General features: G+C 35.3%; 1 long non-coding RNA gene across 1 annotated transcript; it reads left to right on the forward strand.

Annotated features, from left to right (window-relative positions):
* The first annotated feature begins 15453 nt into the window (after positions 1 to 15453).
* On the forward strand, positions 15454 to 17436 carry LOC131633970 (uncharacterized). Its single transcript, XR_009293448.1, has 2 exons — positions 15454 to 15592; positions 17277 to 17436. It is a non-coding gene; the product is annotated as an uncharacterized LOC131633970 (long non-coding RNA).
* The last annotated feature ends 1165 nt before the right edge of the window (positions 17437 to 18601 follow it).

An 18601-nucleotide genomic window follows, 5' to 3' on the forward strand; every position in this document is an offset into this window, starting at 1 on the left:
CAACAATCCAAACACAATTCAAATGCAATTCAAATGCGACTCGAATGTGACTCAAACTTATGCATATGCATGTGGTACCATTGGAGTAAAACTCCCGTCTCAAACAGTTTGCCATTAGGCTGTCTTAAACATTTTCCACAAGGGTCGTCTCAAACATTTGCCACAAGGGCCGTCTCAAACATTTGCCACAAGGGCCGTCTCAAACAATGCAATGGATGCGACTCAAATGATGCACATCCACAAACCCAACTTAAACCACTTAATCAAATTAAACGACATAATCAACTTGAACGACATAATCAACTTAAACAACATAACCACATCAACTAAACAACATCAACTCAATGCCAAGGTTCTATGGCAATAACCGTATAATAGTAATTTACCACATCTCAATCACATCATCACATCATATCGGCATACAACATCTATTCAACTTCATTCTTATCAACATAATACAAATTATCATTAGTGACCATAGGGTCTACAACAACAACAACAATTTCCACATACTAGCGACAACGACAACAAATTCATCATGTTAACAACAACCACAAATTCATCATATAATAACAAACATCAACAATTCATCATATTGCCAACAAAATCAACACGTGCATCATATTCCTTAATTCAAGTAATCATCATAATACGTTATATTCAACTTCATATACATTGTTAATTCATCACATGGCATCATCGTCGACTCATACATATCAAATTCGCACAATTAATCGCATATAGCATACAACATTTTATCATTATGCATATCATCATATACATCATTATCTCAGCATAAGGAAGGTACATATCATCATCTCAATAACATTGTATCATCATAAGAAAACATACATCAAGTTATACTATAACATAGTTATGTCAATTCGTCGTAAAGAGCATACTTCATATGTTAACACAACATAGTTCATCACTTAATCCTAATAAACATAATAGGAAACTATATCATATGGATCATTTTATTGCATCATGGTGTAGTTCATTGCGTTAGCTTTCCAACGCTTCGAACGGCGCCTAAAACGGAGTTACGGATCAAAAGTTATGGTCTTTACAAACGCAAGCTCAGTTAGGTCGACTCAAAACTCCTCTAGGCCGACGCAAGCTCAGTTAGGTCGACTCAAAACTCCTCTAGGTTGACCTAACAGAAGGAAAAATAGATTTTTGGCATTCTGGACTATTTAGGTCGACTCAGGTTCGGCATAGGTCGACTCAGGCTGCGTGAAAACTCAGATTTCACCATTTTTCTTCCCTAATCCCCTCATACAACACCCATTAACCCATATACAATCCATACATCAATTGAAACGAATTTTAGAACACATAGAAGGTTCCTAAACTTATTTCTAATCATGGGCTCACACACAAACATCAACAACATGATTAATGACACAATTTCATGGATTCTATCATAAACCCTAACAATTTCAAACTCACACATGCATGGAGAATAACATACAATCTAACCCACCATAAACATCACCATGCCAACCCTTAGAGAGTAAGAACCCCACCCTTACCTTAGCAAAGCCTCATCTTCAATGGAGTCATCCCTTTCTTCATGCCATAGCTTTCTTCTCTTCCTCTCTTCTTTCTCTTCTTTCTCTTCTTTCTCTTCTTTTCCACAAAATGAGTTATGAGGTTTAATCTCTAAAACCCTAACTCTTACTATCTTTTCTCACTAATGGGCTTAACCCATAACCCACCCATTGTGTTATATTCTTTCCACTTAGGCCCAATTCATAACATCTCTTTAATCACTCAATTAATCCGAATAATACACGTAATTGAATAATCACATAACATAACGAATTTTATTCCCAATAATATTCCCCAAATACAATTGCTCCTTAACTTAATTAATACCAACTCGCAATTGTACTTCTCTGACTAATCCGACTAATAAATCCGACCACAACTTAACTGCTCAAAATAACATATTAATCCAAATTACGCCTTTAGAATAATACCGATAAACCTCTACTCCAACTAATTCCAATGAATAAATCCTCGATCAACTTAATTAAATAATTAATTAAATTCGGGGCGTTACAACTCTCCCCCACTTAGAATATTTTCGTCCTCGAAAATCCATCCGACATAACCGTCCTCAACTTCGCTTCCAAGTCTCCAATTCTCAATTGCGTTAGACAACACTTCGACTACCAAAATAACTCAACCTGACTTAAATCCAGTGTCAATTATTCGACATCTCTACGACATACTCGTTAACAACTTACCAACCATCTCAGGAATCTCTCGACTTATTAATACTTATGGTAGCAACAACCTTAATTCGCTTATACATGGAGATACAATCTCACTTTATTAACTTAGCAACAGAGTCATCACTGCTCAACAATACCTTGACATATGATCCTTAAGGTAGTAACAATCATAATCCTCATATACTTGGGTGTTCAACTCCACACTATCATCATATTAACAACATTCTCAACACCAGAACACATACTTACTTCCTTTCTCATAATAATACATGATAATCTTAAACAAACACCAACAACTCTCTCTCCGCCTTGTTGTGTCACTCCTATAATGATATCAACGTAGCCATCATACTCAACTCAGTCATAGTACAAAAATATCACTTCTTACTTACAGAGTCCAACAACAATATAACGACAACAGAAACCAAATTACTATAGCGTCAACTTAACAAGATTACTCGATGAATACACTCAACTCCACCATCAACTAACATCCCTTATATCATCCTTATAAACTCGGCAAGTATTCACGAGAAAATACCATATTCTGGCACGTCGTCCTTACCTCAATAGCCACCAACTCAAACATGTAGATCAAGACATACCATTCTTCTAGGCTTCTGATACTTGATTTTCTACCTCTAACAAACACACATGCATGACAACTGTGCCACATTACACATCCGCTGCGCAACTCTGATAATCCATCTTAAGTCACCGTCCACGTTAAATCTTTCTATCAATTGTATGGTTCATAACTCTTAATCTAGTTCAGACTTCTTTAAACATCCATCACAAAATCGATGCTCACTCGACATTCTCAATCCTTCACTTTGCGATGCTATCTCGCCTATAAACCAGCTTCTCTGACCTGTTCATTACTTCTCAACTATTCATGGATACTTTTGCGTTAATTCCCACCAACTAGAGAACAACTATCTTCACAACGTAACATTCATCCCTTTATGCACTATCAAGCTAGCAAGACACGTTTATACCGTTCAATCACGATTTCGTCTACTATCAACAAGAGATTAAGGGTGATCAAGTCCTCGATTTGTCAATAGATAGCCGACAACCATAATGGAGTATAAACCATCATTACCAACATTAATAATGTTCTTTTCCAACTTGTACTCATATGATCAGAAGTAATATGATTCCGTAATTCACTAATCTTCCAAAATCATCTGAACAAAACTAACACCGACGTCTTGCAGCTACTTCCTTAAGCACCTCTGACGATACATCAGAACAAAATTCATGTACACCATTATCCACACTTCTTATTATTGAAATCATACTCATCATTTCGCATTACCAATTCTTACTCACGCTTCAAAAAGTTTCGACAACTTCAACGGCTTCTACTACTGCCTCAATCACTTGCATCAATCTTACAGCAATAATTCTTTTAATCACTGATCCCACATCGACATCTTACGCAAGTTTGCTCAACCAATAACTTCACAGTCCATTAGCAGCACTGGAACATCGCACTTTCTAAATTCCATCTTCTAGAATTTATTCTCGTTACTTACAGTTACCTTTAGACATATCAGGAACTTGCACCATGCTCGCATACCAAAAACCGCTACATAGCTCCTCATCCTTCGAGAAGTGAACATCAAAAACTCCTGCTCATCCTCTTCCTCGAGATGCTCCACTTAATTAGCAACAAAAATCTTAAATCCAAGTCATCTTCGATTCAGGAAACAACAAACTCCAAAAACACTTGCACTGTCGCCCTCAGTAGCATACTACATCCTACAACTGAAACATAACCGAGAAGCATAGCTTCTCCCCCACTTAGCTTCAAACCAACTCCTGCAGACAAACGATCAGAAGAACAACAAGTACCGACAGTGTTTCACACACTCGTCGTGTACACGAGAATAAACATCATTAAACAACATTGGCCGGACGGACCGACCTGCTCTGATACCACTATTGTAACACCCCAAATCTACCCCGCAATTGTAAGAGAAAGTCAGAGTGCATTTAATATTATTCATTAAACGATGGGATGTCACAATTCGACTTAACCAAACAAACATGCTTATATTGCGTTTAATAAAGATACATAGCATTCGGAAACAAAACTTTATCCAATAACTTCCAATTTCAACTCATAGACATCTTTCAATTCAACTCAACACAAATATCATCATAGAATACAACAATCAAGTAATAACTACTAATCCCCCCGAGTGCTACGTATCAGAGCAATGGACACCAACTCGACTTGCCATAAAGCAACATAAAGACTTCACATCAATAACCTCGAACATCCACGACTAATCTTGAGTACCTGCCCATTTCCCATGGTAGGGGAAATATCAGAAAAGGGGTGAGATATCTTACAATATAAAGGAATGCATGATAAATAATATAGGAGATATAGATCATACATAATTTCACCACTTCGCATCACAAAACATCTCACAACAAGTTTTCTCATAAAACAACTTATCAATATAATACAACTTTCAAAACGGAAACGATGTCATTAATCACATATTCAAATATACAAGTATGATATCAAATACATCACAACAAACATATCATTATCTCGTCACAACAAACACCTCGTCATCTCAACAATCCAAACACAATTCAAATGCAATTCAAATGCGACTCGAATGTGACTCAAACTTATGCATATGCATGTGGTACCATTGGAGTAAAACTCCCGTCTCAAACAGTTTGCCATTGGGCCGTCTTAAACATTTGCCACAAGGGCCGTCTCAAACATTTTCCACAAGGGCCGTCTCAAACATTTTCCACAAGGGCCGTCTCAAACAATGCAATGGATGCGACTCAAATGATGCACATCCACAAACACAACTTAAACCACTTAATCAACTTAAACAACATAATCAACTTGAACGACATAATCAACTTAAACAACATAACCATATTAACTAAACAACATCAACTCAATGCCAAGGTTCTATGGCAATAACCGTATAAGAGTAATTTACCACATCTCAATCACATCATCACATCATATTGGCATACAACATCTATTCAACTTCATTCTTATCAACATAATACAAATTATCATTAGTGACCATAGGGTCTACGACAACAACAATTTCCACATACTAGCGACAAAGACAACAAATTCATCATGTTAACAACAACCACAAATTCATCATATTATAACAAACATCAACAATTCATCATATTGCCAACAACATCAACACGTGCATCATATTCCTTAATTCAAGTAATCATCATAATACGTTATATTCAACTTCATATACATTGTTAATTCATCACATGGCATCATCGTCGACTCATACATATCAAATTCGCACAATTAATCGCATATAGCATACAACATCTTTATCATTATGCATATCATCACATACATCATTATCTCAGCATAAGGAAGGTACATATCATCATCTCAATAACATTGTATCATCATAAGAAAACATACATCAAGTTATACTACAACATAGTTATGTCAATTCGTCGTAAAGAGCATACTTCATATGTTAACACAACATAGTTCATCACTTAATCCTAATAAACATAATAGGAAACTATATCATATGGATCATTTTATTGCATCATGGTGTAGTTCATTGCGTTAGCTTTCCAACGCTTCGAACGGCGCCTAAAAGGGAGTTACGGATCAAAAGTTATGGTCTTTACAAACGCAAGCTCAGTTAGGTCGACTCAAAACTCCTCTAGGTCGACTCAAGCTCAGTTAGGTCGACTCAAAACTCCTCTAGGTCGACCTAACAGAAGGAAAAATAGATTTTTGGCATTCTGGACTATTTAGGTCGACTCAGGTTCGGCATAGGTCGACTCAGGCTGCGTGAAAACTCAGATTTCACCATTTTTCTTCCCTAATCCCCTCATACAACACCCATTAACCCATATACAATCCATACATCAATTGAAACGAATTTTAGAACACATAGAAGGTTCCTAAACTTATTTCTAATCATGGGCTCACACACAAACATCAACAACATGATTAATGACACAATTTCATGGATTCTATCATAAACCCTAACAATTTCAAACTCACACATCCATGGAGAATAACATACAATCTAACCCACCATAAACATCATCATGCCAACCCTTAGAGAGTAAGAACCCCACCCTTACCTTAGCAAAGCCTCATCTTCAATGGAGTCATCCCTTTCTTCATGCCATAGCTTTCTTCTCTTCCTCTCTTCTTATTCTTCTTTCTCTTCTTTTCCACAAAATGAGTTATGAGGTTTAATCTCTAAAACCCTAACTCTTACTATCTTTTCTCACTAATGGGCTTAACCCATAACCCACCCATTGTGTTATATTCTTTCCACTTAGGCCCAATTCATAACATCTCTTTAATCACTCAATTAATCCGAATAATACACGTAATTGAATAATCACATAACATAACGAATATTATTCCCAATAATATTCCCCAACTACAATTGCTCCTTAACTTAATTAATGCCAACTCGCAATGGTACTTCTCTGTCTAATCCGACTAATAAATCCGACCACAACTTAACTGCTCAAAATAACATATTAATCCAAATTACGCGTTTAGAATATTACCGATAAACCTCGACTCCAACTAATTCCAATGAATAAATCCTCAATCAATTTAATTAAATAATTAATTAAATTCGGGGCGTTACATATGGTACCTCACTATGGCTTTTTTTTATCCTATAGCATTTACTATGACTCACCTTTATTAATTGGACCAATAAGTAATAATAAGTGGCACTTCTATCACCAAGTATATTGGTGCCCCATGTTAATAATTACACTGATAGTAGAAGTAGTCACTTCTATAGATTAAAGTAAGTCAAAATAGTGGTTTTCCATTCAAACAAAAGTGTGTGTTGGTTCATATTCCAATTGACCAAGTGTTAATTACTGTAGCTAAATAAAAAAAAACTATGCATAGAATCTACCACTTAGCAGCGGTAACATTTCTATCACAGAGTGTATGGTGCTTCACATGTTTTTCTTACACCAATAGTTGGCAGCGGTAGCGTGTTCCACCAAGTGACCACATTGGTGACTCATAGTTTCTTTTGACCAAGTAAGAAACAACAACGTTTTTTTTGTTTAGATATAGTAAGTATAATATGTTGGTCAAGTAATACAATACACATGAATCTATATTAATTGTTTCGAAAAAAAAATACTCCCTCCGTCCCACAATGAGTGACCCAGCACACCATTTCACACAGATTAAGAAAAATGTAAAAAAGTAAGAGAGATAATATTGTTTTTACTATAATACCCTTATTATGTATTGTAAATTGTGAACTTTTTAATAATTAGAGGGTAGAATTGGAAAAAGTGTATTGGAAATTGTAATGGGTCATTCATTTTGGGACACCATTTTATTCCAAATGGGTCACTCATTGTGGGACGGAGGGAGTAAACTAATGGAAACAGGGTACGTTCTGTATCAACACGGCAGCAGTACCGTCTCTCAGTGAGTGTTTTCTTTCATTTTCTACTCACTGTTAGCATATACTCTCCGCAAGAGTTTGTATTACACACAAAGGCATCAATTTCCAGCATTAACTAATTAGGTTATCACCATAGTATTTTCATGAAATTAAACCAATAAATCTTAACATGTCAATCTACCCATTATTCCAATATACTAACCCATAATGATTAGGTATTCTCCCCCTTACCTCTTGATTTCTCCTCCAAACCCTAGCTTTTCTCTTCTTGTTCCTCTCCTCCACTTCTATTTCTTCAAAACCAGCAAAATGAACTAATGATTCTCCTACTCCTCATTTCCTCTCTTTCTATCTTTATTTATTATATTGGGCTTTAAAAAAATAACACCTCCTAATTGCTTAACTCCAACAAATAGGCCCAATTAATCTAACTCTCTAATAACTTAATTAACTGTATTAAACACAAATACACTCAAGTTTAATTAATTAAATTAATAATTAAATCTCATAACGATTAAATAATTAATTAACACACCAAAGAGTATAAAATATTATAATAAAATAAATACTAAAAAAAACGGGCTGTTACAACTCTCCCCAACTTAAAAGATTTTCGGCCTCGAAAATTACTTCAAACGAATAACTCCGGATACGATTCCCTCATCTTATCCTCGAGTTCCCAAGTGATGTTGCCATTGGCGACTCCGCCCCATACCACTTTCACCAAAGCGATTTCCTTGCCACGAAGCTTCTTCACTTCACGATCCTCAATCCGCATAGGTGTTGTATCAACTGTTAAATTATCTCTTACTTGAACATCATCCAACTGAACAACATGCGATGGATCCGCAATATATCTCCTCAATTGAGACACATGAAACATCATGGAGATTAGAAAGAGACGGTGGCAACGCAATCCGATAAGCCACTTCACCCACCCTTTCCGAAATTTGGTAAGGGCCAATAAAACGTGGCGCCAACTTACACGACTTCAACGCTCTACCAACTCCCGTTATTGGCGTAACACGGAGAAACACATGATCATCCTTCTCAAACTCAAGGGACTTCATCCTCTTATCATGATAACTCTTTTGACGACTTTGAGAAGCCTTCATCTTCTCTTGAATCATCTTAATCTTATCCGTAGTCTCTTGAATCAACTCGGGTCCAACCACAGCACTCTCTCCCGACTCAAACCAACACAAAGGAGTTCTACACCTCCTACCATAAAGCGCTTCGAAAGGTGCCATTCCAATACTTGAATGGAAACTGTTGTTATAAGTAAACTCGATCAAAGGCAAGAAACTATCCCAATTTCCTCCTTGTTCCAAAACACAAGACCTTAAAAGATCTTCAAGTGACTGAATAGTCCTCTCCATTTGACCACCAGTTTGCGGATGATACGCTGAACTCAAACGCAACTTCGTACCCAACGCACTTTGCAAACCTTCCCAAAATCTCGAAGTGAACCTCGGGTCTCTATCCGAAACAATGCTCGACAGAATACCATGCAAGCACACGATCCTCTCGATGTATAACTTAGCAAGTCTCTCCATCGAATAATCCATCCTCATCGGGATAAAATGAGCACATTTAGTCAACCGATCCACAATTACCCAAATTGCCTCACAATTACTCAATGTCCTCGGCAGACCATAGACAAAATCCATGGATATACTATCCCATTTCCACTCGGGAATAGATAACGGTTGCATCAAACCAGACGGTTTTTGATGTTCAATCTTTGACTTTTGACAAGTCAAACAAGAATACACAAATTCTGCTATGTCCTTCTTCATACCTTGCCACCAAAACATCTTCCTCAAATCTTGATACATTTTAGTAGCGCCAGGATGAATACTCAAACCACTTCTATGTCCTTCCCCAAGAATCCTCTTTCTCAAGTCCGCAACATCTGGAACACAAACCCGATCACGACACCTCATAATACCATTCTCATCAATTCGAAAGTCACCGCCTCTTCCTTGATTAATCAATGTGAATCGATCAACCAAACCCAAATCAGATTTCTGTCCCTCTCGAATCTCATCCAAAATACCACTAGTAAACTTCTACATACCAAGCTTCACACCACTAGAAGTCTCTTCGCATAACAAACTCAAGTCTCTAAATTGTTCCAATAATTCAAACTCTCGAACCATCAACATAGACATGTGTAATGACTTCCTACTTAATGCATCGGCTACAACATTCGCTTTACCAGGATGGTAGTTTAAACTAAAATCATAGTCCTTCAAGAACTCCAACCATCTTCTTTGTCTCATATTCAACTCCTTCTGATCAAACAAGTACTTCAAGCTCTTGTGATCACTGAACACATCAAACCTTGATCCGAACAAGTAATGTCTCCAAAGCTTTAACACAAATACCACAGCTGTCAACTCCAAATCATGTGTAGGATAATTCCTCTCATGAACTTTGAGTTTCCTTGAAGCATAAGCTACAACTTTTCCTTTTTGCATCAGAACACCTCCCAATCCCAACAAAGAAGCATCACAGTATACCACGAAAGGTTCTAACGGATCTGGTAAAATCAAAATGGGAGCAGAACTCAATCTTCTCTTGAGTTCTTGGAAATTCTCTTCACATTGCGAAGTCTAAATAAAGGTTTGACCTTTTCTAGTCAACTGCGTCAACGGTAATGACAACTTAGAAAATTCCTCAATGAACTTCCTATAATAACCAGCCAAACCAAGAAAACTTCTAATCTCAGCAACAGGCTTAGGAGCTTCCCATTGAGATACAACCTCAATCTTTGAAGGATCAACAGAAATACCACCACTTGAAATCACATGTCCAAGAAAGCTTACTTCACTTAACCAAAACTCACATTTAGATAGCTTAGCAAACAACTTCTTCTCTTTCAACACGGACAAAACAACCCTCAAGTGCTCAGCATGCTCTTCCTCACTCTTAGAGTAAATCAAGATGTCATCAATGAATACCACAACAAACTTATCCAGGTAGTCATGAAAGATCCTATTCATATATTCCATGAACACGCCAGGTGCATTAGTCACACCAAACGGCATCACAGAGTATTCGTAATGACCATACCTCGTTCGAAAAGCAGTTTTCTGAATATCCTCAGTTCTAACACGAATCTGATGATAACCAGACCTCAAATCAATCTTGCTAAACACACATGCTCCAACCAACTGATCCATCAAGTCATCGATTCTCGGAAGTGGATATCCGTTCTTAATCGTCACTTTGTTCAATTGTCTATAATCAACACATAATCTCATCGAACCTTCTTTCTTCTTGACTAATTGAACAGGTGCGACCCACGGCGATACACTAGGACGAATAAATCTCTTCTCAAGCAACTCTTCAAGTTGACTCTTCAACTCTTTCAGCTCAGAAGCGGACATCCTATATGGAGCCATCGATACAGGACTAGTTCCAGGAACTAAATCAATCGAAAACTCAACTTCTCATTCTGGTGGTAAATCAATTATATCATCAGGAAATACCTCCGCAAATTCACAAACTATAGGCAATTCCTCAATGGTTCTCTTCTCGCGCACATCTAAGGTTGCTAACAACATAAACAATTCAGCTCCATCTTGAACTGATTCGTCGACTTGCTTAGCGGATAAGAATAAATCTTCTTGAATACAATTCTTAGGAAAGATGACCGTATTATCAAAACAGTTGATATACACACGATTAAATTCCAACCAATTCATGCCCAAAATCACATCGAGTTGTTCTAAAGAAAGACAAACTAAGTCGATCCCAAAACCTCTACCAAAGATACTCAATGGGCAATTCAGACATACATAAGAAGTAGAAACAGAACCCATAGCAGGTGTATCAATAACCATGCTTCTACGCATATCAGATAATACAAGATTCAATCTCCTAGCACAATCCAAGGAAATAAAAGAATGTGTCGCACCGGTATCAATAATAGCAATCAAAGGTGTACCGTTAATGAAGCACGTACCTTGAATTAGCCTCTCATTAGTAGTGGCTCCCGCACCAGACAATGCGAACACTTTTCCTTTTGCTTGCTCCTTCTTTGGCTTGTCACATTTTGTACTAACGTGGCCTTTCTCTCCACAGTCTAAACAAGTCACATTCGAACCACCTCTATAATTAGTAGCTATGTGACCATACTTGCCACACTTGAAACAAGTAGTAACCTCTTTCTTGCACTCAGCAACTTTATGACCCTCAACACCACATTTGAAGCACTTAAGTGAAGTAGAAGATCCTCCCCAACTTGGCTTCTTGCCAAAACCAGCTTATTTCCTCTTGTCATCATACGGTTTCCCACGATGCTGATTCTTTCCTTTCAAACTCTTGTAGAGAGAAGCACTCTCTCTACTATCTTCATCATAAATCCGACTCTTGTTAACCAATTCAGTAAAACGGGTAATCTGTTGGTAACCAATAGCCTTCTTGATATCATGCCTCAAACCATTCACAAACTTCAAACATTTAGACCTCTCAGCATTAGCAGTATTATAGTGAGGACAATACTTGATAAGCTCCTGAAACTTAGCAGCATAAATAGCAACAGTACCATTTCCTTGCTTCAACTCAAGGAACTCCACCTCTTTCTTCCCACGACAATCTTCTGGAAAATAGTTCTCCAAGAAGACATCACGGAAAAGATCCCAAGTAACCTCAATGCCATCTTCTTCAAACCTCTGAAGAGTGTTGTTCCACCAATCTTCAACTTCCTTTTCTAGCATATGGGTACTAAACTGCACTTTTTGAGCATCAGTACAGTTCATAACTCTGAAGATCTTCTCAATCGCCTTCAGCCAAGCTTGAGCTTTATCAGGTTCATGTTCACCCTCAAAGACAGGAGGATTGTTCCTCTGGAATCTCCCTAAAGCACGGTACTCATCATCATCCCCGTTTCGGTTACCCGCATTCGCTAGAGGAATCTGACCAATAGCACCAGCCAACATCGCCAATGCCTCAGCAATAGCATCATCATTCCTGCCTGCAACCATCATCCTAAACAACCAAACCACCATATAAACAGTATTGATCGTGTCAGATACACAAATCAAATACAACAAGATAAGAAAACATTAACGACTATTGACCAACTGGTCAACCAGGCTCTCATACCACTAATGTAACACCCCTTTTTATACCCCAAAATATATAACATATAATCAGAGAATAGCATGCATATAAATCAAAAGGGCGTCACATCGATGCTTTTAGAAGAACTAAAAACCTAAAAAAAACTGACAGCATTTATCTACACAACACAATACACCTGGTCATTATAATAACACTCAATATAAAATCACAATTTAACCTGGATATGCATTCACATCGGAAATATATGATACTCATGTGATTCATAATGATACATGTCCCATACCATGATCATACATCGATTAATGGTCTCAATCCAACATAAGACATAATCAAAGGTTTGGCTTATAAGCCTCTCAAAATGACAAGAATCCAACAACAAGTCATAAGTCATAGCATAATACATTAGCAATATAACATGAGTTTCAATACACCTAGTCTACCCAGTGTTACATGACCAGAACATTGACTCACTACCTAGTCTCCAATAACCAAGGAAGAACCTCCGGCTAAGTCCCGCACGAGCTACTAAACTCTAGAACCTGCATGTCGCTAAACGAGGGCAACATTAAAAAAGAAGGGTGAGAATACGAACCATTATGAAGAAAGTATAACAGAATACAATGGTTAAATCAACACTTCAAGTAGTTAATCATACTATGCAGATAATAGTAATCAATCCATACTTCACATGTTATCGAGTATACAACAAACTTGAATAGTATAATATTTCAATTCTACCACTATATTCTCAATTAAGTACACAATCATAATTATCACATATTCATACATTCAATCAAATATGTATTCAAACTTCACTTGTTTCAATTATCAATCTCATACCCATATCAAAACTACATCAACTTTACATACTCAACTATCGCATAATTTTAATGTGACTCAATGCAAGATATGTGACGCTATGCATGTGGTACCGAATTGTGAACCCAAGGTTTCACCGCTTTCCGATTCAATATCTAGAATCCAAGCCACGCTTCCGATCCGGACAAGACCAAAGCCCACCAAAATGTAAACATATAGTCTACCGCTTCCGATTCACTCTAGAATCTAAGCCTCGCTTTTGTTTCAAAGCAAACCACCTTTGTTTCAAGGCACACCATGATATGAATGTATGTACAATGTTAACAACATATGCAATTAAGATCATCTCTACCATCTTAATATTTAGCATATCACAATAATCCACTCTATGAATTATCTACAATATTGTACACCACATTCTCATCACATAAGCATTATTCACATATAATAGCCAACACACACTTTCAATCCGCCATTTCAAGTAATACTAGTAATTCATACTATTACATGTTAACTCACAATTTGTCAATTTTATATGATTTACTCACTTTCATATTAAACTAACAAGTCGTTAGGATTTATGCCATCTAGCTATTCAAAAAAAAAAATTCAGTTTTAGAACCATAATAGAAGCATACCCATATATCATTTTATCATGAGTGTACTGTTGTTAACATAGAAGCCAATTTTATTAACTATACCCATTGCCAATTAATCTATATATGTATCTATCCAAAGTTATTACATAAACAAAGTTAATATACATTCTAATTAAATAGATTAATATACATTATAACTAACCTATACATGGTATAATACACATTCTTTGCCAATTAATTACACATGTGTCTATCACCTAATCTCATTAATAATATATAATGGCTATTCACGTTGGAATTTGACCAAAAGATAAAAAAAACAATAGCCAATGAACAGTAACAGTGGCTGCATCTATCCTAAGCATGCTGTCACGTTTTTAATTGGCCTATGGTACCTCACTATGGCTTTTTTTTATCCTATAGCATTTACTATGACTCACCTTTATTAATTGGACCAATAAATAATAATAAGTGGCACTTCTATAAGTATATTGGTGCCCCATGTTAATAATTACACAGATAGTAGAAGTAGTCACTTCTATAGATTAAAGTAAGTAAAAATAGTGGTTTTCCATTCAAACAAAAGTGTGTGTTGGTTCATATTCCAATTGACCAAGTGTTAATTACTGTAGCTAAATAAAAAAAACTATGCATAGAATCTACCACTTAGCAGCTGTAACATTTCTATCACAGAGTGTGTAACATCCCAATTTTTATTAATATTTTATTAATTATATTAGTAATTACATTATTTGGTGTTTTTAATAATTATTTGCTTAATTTAGTCATTTCTGATGTTTATTGAAATTTTCGCTTTTTGGGACGATTTAGTCGGTATTAGTTCGAGATAGCGGATCGATATATAATCGAAAATTTTAATATTTTTAGCCTTAGAAATATTAATGAGTTAATATTTAGCGTTTTGAGAATTTTCCGAGTAATTAAGATTTGACCGAAAATATGAGACATTGAGCTATTAGAGGATTTTAGCAGTATTTATTTTATTTTTTATTTAATTAATTTGGTGTGTTATTTATTTATTTAATTAATTGGTGTGTTAATTGATATATATTAATTAACTTGGTGTGTATATTTGTGTCTATTTAATTATTGGTGTTATTTAATTTAGGAACTAAAATAGAAATAATAAATAGTATATATTTTATTGGACTTAATTATTGATGTTAGGAGTAAATAGGGGGTGTTATATTTAGGCCCATTAGGTATAATTAATAAGGGTTAGTGAGTGAGGATACCACATTTTTTCTTTCATTTTCCTTTTCATTTTCGGAGAGAGAGAGAGTGAAGCTGAGAAAGAAAAGAAGAAAAAGGGAAAAGAGAAAAGGGGAAGAACAAAGAGGAGCTAGGTTTTGGAGGAGACATTAAAGAGGTAAGGGGGAGAATCCCTATTATTATGGGATAGTATAATTGGGTCTTTGGGTAGATTAACATGTTAGGGCTTGTTAATTAAATCTAGAAAAATGCTATGTTGATGCTGATTTGATTATTTATGGAAAATAAAATCTGCTATGAATGTTAGAAATGGATGATGTTACTCTTGCGCTGTTGTTTCTATAATACTGGAAATCTGAAAAAATGAGAAAATAGAATGTAACACCATTTTCTTTCATATCACTTAGTTTATTATTAATTGTTCTTTTGAAATGAGAAATAGAATGAATATGAATTAATTAGTATATTTAAAGAATTAATATTATATTATATGTTTCTTAACTTACTGCAGCAGCGTAACAGTAGGGCCAATGTGAAGAGACAAAAATAAGTAGTGCTATTATATTTAAATAGTTCCGTTTAACCGAATAGCGGAATTAAGCGGTATAATTAGTTGTCCGGAATTTGATGAAAATTTACGTGGTAGCTAAGTTTAATTAGTAGATTAACATGGTGGTGTTATTTTGTTGAAAATGTGATATTTACGAATAGACCAAAATAGTGTGAATTGAAATATCTTTTTTATTAAATATTGGTTTTGGAACAGAAAATGAATTAGAAACTTGGAACTAATGTAGTGTAATTATTAATTAGTTGATTTACCTAATAGTTGAATTAATTTCAATAAGTATAATTGATTGGATTATAATAAGTATTGAAATTTATTATTCGTTTGTCGGTAAATTACGGTATTTTGAAAATTTGTCCGTAATTGTATTTTTGGCTCGAATATTTATGTTGAGAATAATATATTGCTATGACAATGATGTTGTTTTGATAATGTGTATATTCATATTTATGTGGTAAATGTGAATTGACATGAGATAATATGGATACTAGTGTTAATTGGACTTTGTGAATCGTAATTGATTAATTGGCCTTTTATATGTGAATGGTATGTATGTGTTGAGAATGTTGTGTACAATATTGTGGATAATTCATAGAGTGAATTATTGTGATATGCTAAATATTAAGATGGTAGAGATGATCTTAATTGCATATGTTTGATTAACATTGTACATACATTCATATCATGGTGTGCCTTGAAACAAAGGTGGTTTGCTTTGAAACAAAAGCGAGGCTTAGATTCTAGAGTGAATCGGAAGCGGTAAACTATATGTTTACATTTTGGTGGGCTTTGGTCTTGTCCGGATCGGAAGCGTGGCTTGGATTCTAGATATTGAATCGGAAAGCGGTGAAACATTGGGTTCACATTGCGGTACCACATGCATAGCGTCACATATCTTGCATTGAGTCACATTAGAATTATGCGATAATTGATTATGTGAAGTTGATGTAGTTGTGATGTGTGTATGAGCTTGATAATTGAAATGAGTGATGTTTGAATGCATATTTGATTAAATGTGTGAATATGTGATAATTACGGTTGTGTGCGTAATTGAGAATATAAAATTGGAATTGAAATATTATACTCTTTATACTTGTTGTATACTTGATAACACGTGAAATATCGATCAATTATTATTATCTACATGGCTATACATAGTGTGATTAATTACTTGAATTGTTGATTTAACCAGTGTATCTTATTATACTTTCTTCATAATGATTCGTATTCTCACCCTTCTGTTTTAATGTTGCCCTCGTTTGGCGACATGCAGGTTCTGGCGTTTAGTAGCTCTTGCGAGACTTAGCTGGAGTTTCTTCTGTGTTTGTTGGAGATTAGATAGTGAGTCGATGCTCTGGTCATGTAACACTGGGTAGACTAAGCGTGTTGAACTCATGTTATATTTGTTTATGCATTATGTTATGACTTGTGAATCTGTTTTTTGTTTACTTGTTATTCGGGAGGCTTTTAAGCCAAATATTATGATTATGGTTTATTTTATGTGGAGATAATTATTGAGATGTGATCATGGTATGGGACATGACTCATTTTATGAAATACATGAGTATTTTTAGTACTTTCCGCTGTGAATGGATATTCTGTATGAATTGTAATTAAATGTTTAGGTGTTATTTGGAATGACCAGGTGTATTGTATATTGTGGATAAATGCTGTCGGTTTTTAAAAGCTTTTAGTTTTTGAAAACGTCGATGTGACGCCCTTTTGAATTATATGCATGCTTATTCTCTGATTATATGCTTATTTATTTTGGGGTATAAAAGGGGGTGTTACAGAGTGTATGGTGCTTCACATGTTTTGCTTACACCAATAGCTGGCAGCGGTAGTGTGTTCCACCAAGTGACCACATTGGTGACTCATAGTTTCTTTTGACCAAGTAAGAAACAACAACGTTTTTTTTTTAGATATAGTAAGTATAATATGTTGGTCAAGTAATACAATACACATGAATCTATATTAATTGTTTCGAAAAAAAATAAACTAATGGAAACAGGGTACGTTCTGTATCAACACGGCAGCAGTACCGTCTCTCAGTGAGTGTTTTCTTTCTTTTTCTACTCACTGTTAGCATATACTCTCCGCAAGAGTTTGTATTACACACAAAGGCATCAATTTCCAGCATTAACTAATTAGGTTATCACCATAGTATTTTCATGAAATTAAACCAATAAATCTTAACATGTCAATCTACCCATTATTCCAATATACTAACCCATAATAATTAGGTATTCTCCCCCTTACCTCTTGATTTCTCCTCCAAACCCTAGCTTTTCTCTTCTTGTTCCTCTCCTCCACTTCTATTTCTTCAAAACCAACAAAATGAACTAATGATTCTCCTACTCCTCACTTCCTCTCTTTCTATATTTATTTATTATATTGGGCTTTAAAAAAAATAACACCTCCTAATTGCTTATAACTCCAACAAATAGGCCCAATTAACCTAACTCTCTAATAACTTAATTAACTCTATTAAACACAAATACACTCAAGTTTAATTAATTAAATTAATAATTAAATCTCATAACGATTAAATAATTAATTAACACACCTAAGAGTATAAAATATTATAATAAAATAAAT

The sequence above is a fragment of the Vicia villosa genome, unplaced genomic scaffold (assembly GCF_029867415.1).
Source record: "Vicia villosa cultivar HV-30 ecotype Madison, WI unplaced genomic scaffold, Vvil1.0 ctg.001196F_1_1, whole genome shotgun sequence".
Taxonomy (NCBI): domain Eukaryota; kingdom Viridiplantae; phylum Streptophyta; class Magnoliopsida; order Fabales; family Fabaceae; genus Vicia; species Vicia villosa.